We start from the raw sequence: 9,017 nt of genomic DNA, 5'->3' as shown, positions 1-9,017 counted from the left end.
GCGGGGGGTGGGGTGGGGGGTGCCTAGATCCAAACCACAACATCATATAAGGGACAAGGATGGACTTTGCAAGTATCCTGTGAACATTTGTTCTGTACCTTTCAGAGCAAAAACATGCAGGAGAGTTGGGGAGGCACTGGGCCTCCATCAGCTTCCTTTTTTTGGGGCATCAACACCTGAATTCACCCTTGGGGAGTCCTACTCCCCCACTCCACCCACCTGGTTTGGGTCATACTGATCCCACCTCATCCAGCTCCAGAAAACACCAAGTAGCCATCGACCAGCCCGTAAGGACGCTTCATTCCCCTTGTCCAGGTGACTGGCTCGAGGGCGGGCATGTGACTCAAGTGCATGCAATGAGACTCATAAATGGAGACTTTGCTAGAGCTCCTGAAAAAGGGGAGCGTTTTCTACTGGAATTGCTGGGCCAAGGAGATGTCAGTCAGGAGCCGTCATTGCTAGTGCAGGTCTCCGTTGGGAAACAAACCACTCTGAGAGAAGGCACTACAAATAAAAGCAGTTCTAAGGAATAAGACAAGGTAAATTGTCAACATCTTTGGAGCACCCACATCTATCCATACCTCCTTGGTGCTTTCGAGTTGGTAAACTGTACCAGGGACAATGACGGGTTTGCAAACATCATATGAGCATCTCTTCTGCGCATGATCTGAGGAAGAAATATTCTCATTTCTTTTACTCTAAAGGCAGTTTGATTTCAGTACCTATTGCTCACATCTCAAAGAATCCAGCATAATGTAAGACCCCCGATCCACACAATCTGTGACGTCAACTGCCAGGGCAGCCATAAGGGAGCCGGCTTTCAGGATGGAGCCTAAACTGTGGCAAAAGTATGACTGGGACCAGAGTCAGAGATTCATTAGCTGGAAATGTCATTTTACTGTAGTTGGAGAAACAACACTGGAAAGAAGCTGAGTTGAAGGATGGGCTTTCACCTTGGAGAGGTCTCCTATGGGCCCTTAAAGCAGCTACTCCAGGCGTGTCTGGGGAGCTTTGCTTCTTTCACTCTCATCACTGTGGCTGCAGTGACCCTGGGATGCAGTAAAGAGCACAGACCTCCCAACTAGCCCATGAGGCCTCAAATCCCACTACTGGATATTAACTCCCACAATTTGCTAATTCGGTGACCTTAACAAGTAAAGGCCTAAGGCTGATTAAACCCTTTCACTGAATGACTTCTTCTGAATACTCACAATATCACGATTCACTGGTAATGTTTGCTGTTCATGTGACCAAATCCAAGAGACAGAACATAGTATGTAACTACTCTGTTCCTCCCTGCATCCTGAGAATCCAATCCATGGCTCTCAATAAACATTTGTTAAAATGAATGAGTAAATGTAATTGTTCATAGGACTAATGGATGCTTCCACAGATAACAAATGTAAAGAACTCAGTATAGAAAAATCACACCTTCTTTATCCGGTCACCAGTTGATGGACATCTGGTCTGTTTCCAAGATGAATTTTTTTAAAAAGGAACTTGGTATAGGGCATACTATGTAATAAATTCCCAGAAAATAGAGTCCTGTGTGAGATCTTGGACTTATCTCTTAACAAATGTGCCTTTCGATCAGAAACTCGGGTCTTAGGGTCCTGATCTTAGGTGAGGTCCAGGAGAAATGCTCTGTGGTATCTCCATTTCCCCAGTACTCTCAACACTGCCCCTCTGTTATAACCCCAGTGGCCACCCTGGCATAAGTTAGGCCACAGTGAGTATTTTAGAAAGGATCGAGGCAGTTTTAAGACGATATGAGATATGGAGGAATCAGTATCACAAGATGAAGAGGAGTAGTCTGGAAGATTCATTAGATGGAGACGCCACTTTATTACAGTTGGAGAAACAGTCTCTGATCTTTGGAGAGAAGTTTGTTGGAAGAAGGAGCAAAGCTGCCTTCTTCTTTAAGGCCATGGTAAGCCCTCAGGCTGATCAGCAGTACAATGAGGATGGGCAATTGCAGTCCTTCCCTGGCCTGGGAATGTGTGTGTGAGCCTCCAGCTGGCCTAAGGACTGATTTCACAGGCCCAGATGAATTCTCATCATTTCCCAGGGATCCTTCAGCTTAACTTTGGTTCATGGGCCAGGCCTCTGACAGCTTTATTAGCACCTATAATTCAATGCAAGGGCTGATGTACTGGGGGAACACTTTGAGGCTATCTTTTAAAGTCAACTTAATTCCCTCTCAAATGTCTCTTTGTTTTGCCAAAGTGCCAGCCAGAAGACTTCCAGGTAGGCAGGGAGATGAGCTCCAGACAGGGATCAGCAGGGCATGTCTGCTGGGCGCCCCAGTCACTTTTCTGGTGGCTGATGTCATTTCCAGTTAGTGGGCTCCTGGCAGAGTTGCCTGCAGATGCTCAGATGACATCACTGGGGACCGACCTGTCACCAAGGGAGATAACAAATGGAGCCCAGCCCCGAGTTCCTGCTGCCCCGGGAAGTCACCATTCATTTCTCGGCCTCACTATGAGGCTGGAGAGTAGACACCCTATGTTCCCACCCTAGCACAGCCCCAGTAAACCCTCTGCCTGGCTACTTCACTGAAACCGCAGAGTGGGACACATGAAGCTTTCTTTCTCAAAAGTGCTCCCAGACTGTAATCATAGCAAATGCACACGCTCGGTGGAACACACACTGCTGCTTATCTACTGGGCACCCTTCCACCATTTCCCCTGCACTAGGAGAACCCAACTCTGTCCCATGTGCATGTTTCTCTGGAAAGCTGGCTCATCCCCATCTTCAGGGGTGCGTCTTCATTAGTCTAAGCCAATTATTCATGCATTTATTCATACAACAAGCACCACTGAGTACCAATTTTGTGTTGGGCGTTGTTCTAAGTACTAAGGACAAACTCCTAAAAAAATAAACCCAATCTTTGCCTTCCTGAAGCCTTAATTCTGGTTGGGATAACATGACATTAACACACAAATATATATTATGTAATAAGCACACAATGTCAGGCCAAGAAATCCAAGAATATGAGTTTTTAAATGTTGGGTCAAGGGACAGTTGTTTCAGATAAGAGGAGATGGTCGTATGTGAGCAGAGACATGAATGAAAAATTCTAAGGGAAAAGCACTCCAGTCAGAGGGAACAGCGGGTGCAAAGCCCCAAAGCAGGAATAATCTGTGTGCCAAATGAGGAACAGCCTGGAGGTCCGTGTGGCTGGATGGGTGTGAGCCGGCACTGGTCCAGGCAGGGGGTTTACAGTTTGTTCTCAACCTGGGGGCTCTTCAGTCAGAAGGAGATTTTACCTGCTTTATGTTTTCAGAGGATTAGCACAGCTACTGTGTGCAAAGCAGACTGAAACAGGCCAGAAGGGAAAGAGATGGCCAGCAACATGGGGTGACAGACCGGGGATGCAGTGCTACTGGGGGGACTTGGAAACTATTTTGTAGGTAAAGGCAAAAGGATTTATTGACAGGTTTTGTATGGAGTGAGATAAAAGGCAGTGAAGCCTAACTCTGCAGTTTGGAGCTAGCACAACTGAGTGAATAAGAGTGTTGTCAACGGAGGTAAAGAGCATCAGAGGAGGACCACTTCCTAGAGGGAGAAGATACACGTGCTGTTTGAGGTGCCTACTAAACAGCCACGCGGGGGTGTTCAGTGGATGGTATTTGAGGACAGGAGAGTGGAGGAGGTCAGGAGAGATGTCAGCTCTATGTCCCCAGCCAGGGAGTGACTGCAGCATGAGGAGCAAATCTGGCCAACGAGACATGGCTAGTGGAGGCCTTGGGATAAGATGTCCTCATTTCTAATGTGGAATTAAGGTTGATTGGTTGAATGAACGAATAAATGAATCACTACTGTTTTCATTCATCTTGGGGTAGTCACTTAAATCCATTAGGTGCTGGAATCAGCTTTGGGAAACCTGGCTTCTACCCCTGGTTCTTATGCTAATTGCAACCCTGGAAAAAAGCATTCTTCTCTCAGCTTATTTCTCCACCTTCACTATGAAACACTGGGCCCAACCGCTGCCATCCTGTGAGGCTGTGAGAACACCAGCTTTGGAATCAGAAACTCTTGATTCTTCCTCTCCTGGAAATGTCACTTCTGGCACTTCAGAGCTCTGCTGCCTGGCAGTTTCTTCATCTCTGAAATGATGATTTATGGTTGCTACCAACATCAATTTCCATTAAGTCACAAAACAGTTTCTTGCGAACTTGTGTTGGTAGAAATAGTGAAAACCCCTAGAAAAGAAACAGTCGCGAAGAAATCAACTTTTGGGTATGAACACACACCCACACACACAGGCACACACACAAGCACACAAATACGCATACACACCAGAAGGAGAGACCAGACTTTTTCTTTGCGGCAGCTACGTCCTGGCTCCTGGTTCTTCTTGAGGTAAGTGTGGTTTTTTGGGGGCCATTTGCCTGCCTTGGCTCCTCATCCTCAGGAGTAAAGAGATGTCCTAAAAATCCCAAATCTCACTTGTACTGGGTCACTCTTGTGTGTGTGCCACAGGACTTTGGGATAGATCAGAAATCCAAAGACGATAAAGCCCCTGGCCCAGGCCTGGCAGTGCATATTCAAGCTGTTCTGTAGCACAGACTCTTGTGTCCAGTTGACTAAATGTAGCAGTTAACTAACATAAGAAACAATGGTAGAGCATTAGGCAGCTTTAAAGTTCATTTTAGGGTAGTCACGGTGGGATTCCCTATGCTATTTCATTCCTTTAGAAGTTCTAACAACAATTTCTAAATCTTAAAATAAAAGTGAAATAAAAGATCTAAGGGAAACTTCCCTTTTACTGATTTAAAACCTACCTAGTCTAAATGATATTTCTTTGGCTTGAAATTAATATCAGTTGTACAATGTTAGTGTTATCTGATGCACAGGCTAATAGGGAATGGGTAAAAATAACTACATTATAACTTAATCAGTGTGTCATAATTGAAGATCTGACCCTTAAGAACATCACAAGAGGGATTAATAAAAGGTATCAGTATCCAAAAGGCTGGGGGCCAGAAAGCTAAAGTGTTGATTGTTTGGATAGAGAACTGGTGACTACGTGCCTCTGAGACTAAAAACCGCTGAGCCACGGAGGAGTGTCCTCAAAGCACAGAAACAGGGAAGAAAGGGAAAGAGACACTGCTAACCAGGTCTAATGGCATTTCCAGTTTGCTGGCTTTTGGCAGATATGCTACAGATGTTCACACAACCTCATTAAGGACCAGGATGTCAACAGTAGGACAGATACAAACAGGCCCCTGCTCAAGATTCCTGCAAATTCAATAGGTTGGGAATTCCTTATTCCTTGAATTTTCCAAAGGGTGGGAATTTCAGGCTATGGCACGTGTCGTCATCTTCTCAGGAAGATGTGTGGGTATTAGCTGAAACAGGTTAGCCTTCGCATGATAATAATGAGCTCTCAAAACTCCCTTCCATTCCCTTCATTTCACTCTGTGCTTGTCTTCATCTTCTGCTACGTCAAATGAGCTCTCATCAGGTGGCATGGAAAGAGGAGGACAGGGCTCCAATGGTGTCCAGATTTCGTGCAGCCAGCTATGGATCACATGGGAAAGAGGGAACATGAGTCTCTGATACTGCATACAAAATCCTGTGGAGAAGCCAAGGTGGGCCAGATGTTCAAATATTACAATGGCCAGGGACACAAGATACCTGCTAGACGTGTCAGATAAGGTCCTTGTTCTTCCTCCTGTCACCTCCTCTCCCAGCCTGGAGTGGCCCCCCTGAGGGACCCTCAGTGAATGTTTGTTGGGCTAAGTATATTAGCAGATCACTCAACACAAATAAGGAAGGAAATAATTAAATACAGAACACGGATGACCGGGGTGATTCACAAACTGACTAGTCAACTCTGCTCAAATTTTGTTACATTCAACTGCAGCAATTCAGAGTAAGCCCCAGAGATATTTTATCCAATAAATTTCTTCCAGAGCTAATAACAGAAATTTCTTGCATGGTAGTTTACAACATAATTTAAAATCCTTTCTTTTGCTTCAGTGCAATTCAACAAATAGCAGTGAAAGTCTTCCAGGTGCCAGGCACTGTGCTAAGCAGTGGCAATGGCAGCAGCCACACAGTACCTGCCCTCAGAGGACCCACAGTGTAGTACTAAGGTGATATTAAATAATTGGAGGGATAATAATAGGTGATGCATTTATACAGAGCATCTGTTATGTGTCAGGCAGTAGACGAAATGCCTAGCCTGTACTAACCCAATTCATCTTGACAAGAATCCTTTGAGACAGATATTATTATGAGCCTTGGAAGGTGGGTGATTTGTCCAGAGTAAGCAAGTGACAGAGCCAGGACCCACACCCATGTAGTTTGGCTCCTGAGTCTAAGTTCTTCGCCATCATAACTATTCCCCAGCCAACAAGAGAGTTAAAATGGAAAGTAGAGGGGTCAGGCAAGGCAGTCAGATCTCCTCAGAGCAAATCTGCCAGTTTTTAAAACCCAATGTCCTCCCTCTGGTTCGGACCACAAAGGCTTGGGGCCGTGGCTGCACCATAAGCTGCGTTCCCGCGTGTCCCCAGAGGCTTCCATATCTCAGTCACCCTAGAAGAAATAACCTATAGGATCTCTGCTCATCCTATAAAGAACTTAGAAACAAATAGCCCCTCCTGGTAATGGCATTGAAGGATTGTTTTTGCTTGTTTAACTTAGGAGTTAAAACAAAATGACCTTAAGAACCGTGAAATAACAATCAGAAGTGTATACTTCTCCTCATGCTTATATTTAGAATTAAAGCATACTGGGATATGCATATAGGCAAACACAAAATGGGAGAGGGTTACACTATGGGGAAGGAATTGGGGCCTTCAGAGGGTGGATTATTATTCATGGAGCTATAATGATTAACAGTCAAAGCTCCACTCTTGCTGTTCCTCATGTCTGGGGAAGAATAGAAGCTTTTGTTTTTTTCTGAAACAAAAAGCCATATCTTTCTTTCTAGGGACTGCATTAGAATGAGGGGTTTCTCCAAACCTGGAAAAAAGCCAGGATATTTTAGAGTCAAGGTCCCCGCACCCTGCCTGGGTCTTTGCAGGGGAAGGCCTGGGCTGAGTACTCAGCTGAGAGGAAGGAAGGGGCTGCCTGCACCTGGCAGCAGGTGGGGACAGGCGGCCAGAGAGAGGCTACAGGTGATCCGGATAGCAGAACACTGTTAATGTTAAATGACTGTGGTCAGATGTGAGTCTACAAACTCTGCAGTTCATTTAAACGGGTTGATACAATCAGTATCCCCATTTTGCAAAGAAGGGACATGTAGCCATATTTCTAGAAAGTAGGGAAGCCAGATGTCAAGCCCTGGCCAAAAAAATGCTTCTGCAAAAGACCCATTCTGAGACCAGCACTCAGTTTAAGCTGAGACTTCTTCGGGGTCCTCCATGGAGCCCCTCTTTTCTGCTCTCAGCTATTCCCAAACTTGATGTTCTCCAGCGATTTGAGGTTTCCAACAGCTTCCTTATGAACTGTCAACCACGAGCCTCAGAGCTTCCCTCCCTGGGGAGCAAAGTGGGTGGGGCCAGAGGGGCGAGATGGAGGGAATTAATTATTTGAAAGACAGTACTGCAGCCAACTTCTCACCCGAGTGGTGAAGAAGCTATTGTTGGGGTTTCCTGGCACTAGAGAGGAAGAGAAAGATTTTCCTGAATCATTCCTCATTTTTTATTTAGCCTTCACACTTTTCCTGGGGCCTCCGGGCAGCCTTCCAGGGCCATACCCATGACTGCCCCTGAGTTCCAGAGTAAGTGATCTGTCGCTCCTGGGTCTGGGGCAGGGGCGGCGGAGGCCCGGAGGGCGGCGCTTGGCTGGGCCCCCTGACATTGTACACACTAATGCAATGTGAAGCAGCACATCTAAATAGCCTGTCCGACTTTTTTGATGTTCTTGAACCCACAGATGGGATTCATTTCCACACTGTTCGCAAAACGTAAACGATACAAGGACATTAAAGAGCATTAAACTACTTGATGACATTTTGGTCGCATGAATGAAAAGTGGCTTCTTTTTTAAACTACCAGAAAGAAGGAGAAAGAGTTTGAGAGTGGAGAGGAGAGGGGTGAGAAGAGAGGAGACCGAGGAAGAGTAGGAGAGGGATCTGAATCTACCAACGATGTGGAAAAAAAAAAACCCTGCAACCTCCGCTCTTGTCAATGCCACTGGGGCTTCATGCAGGATAGCATAAAGGGGAAAAGACATTTCGGTGGCTGGACAGGCCTGCAGCACATGCCTACACCTATATAGTGAGAGGCGCAGACACCAGGACAACGCTCACTGGACAGGAGTGTCAGCCTCTCCACCTGCAGAAAGCCTTCTGTGAGTGCCTCCCCAGACTACATTAAAGTCGCTTCTGCAGACCCCACCCTAGGAAGAGCCCACATCAGCTTGTCCTCTGATGGCTGGTTTACTTTTCTGAATCCTCCCTAGGCTGTAGGCTTCTTGAGGGTGTAAACTGAGATTGGGAATCTGGACTCGTGTATTGGTTTTATGACCTGGAGTGTAGTTAATCAACCTCTGTGGGCCTCACTTATGCCATCTGTAAAATGGAGCAAGAAGGGAAACCCAGCTCAGAGAGTTGTAATGATGCCCAAGTGAGGTAATGAATGGAAACCACAGCACTCCGTGCCTGGTGCACACGCAATCAACATCTGTTATAGATCAGCATCAACCCCATGCCCAGCACCCCGAGAACTTGGCACATAGAAGGCACTCTATATATACCGCTTATTGAATGAATCTCAAAAGAGTCCTTAGGGAAAAAACAATCTACCAAGGGACTAAGGAATTGGACTTGGAGCCACAGAAAGTAAAAACGGGTGGCAGAGACATGTTAGAACTTATCAAGTCCTGGGCTCCTTGCTTTAAAATAAAATAATGTGAGTATTGCGGTCTCTCTTGGGAGCGCTTGAGGAGGTATTCTGCTCGGTCCTCCAACCAGCCCTGGCTGGCAAGTGGCAATGAGCAGCTCCCCGCCCCCACCTCCCGCCACCCCCGCCCTCCCCTCCCCCACCGCCCGGGCAGGGGCT

The sequence above is a fragment of the Fukomys damarensis genome, unplaced genomic scaffold, assembly GCF_012274545.1.
Source record: "Fukomys damarensis isolate Sample0158 unplaced genomic scaffold, DMR_v1.0_HiC HiC_scaffold_16, whole genome shotgun sequence".
In the NCBI taxonomy this organism is placed as follows: Eukaryota; Metazoa; Chordata; class Mammalia; order Rodentia; family Bathyergidae; genus Fukomys; species Fukomys damarensis.
Note: the sequence above shows the minus strand (reverse complement) of the source record.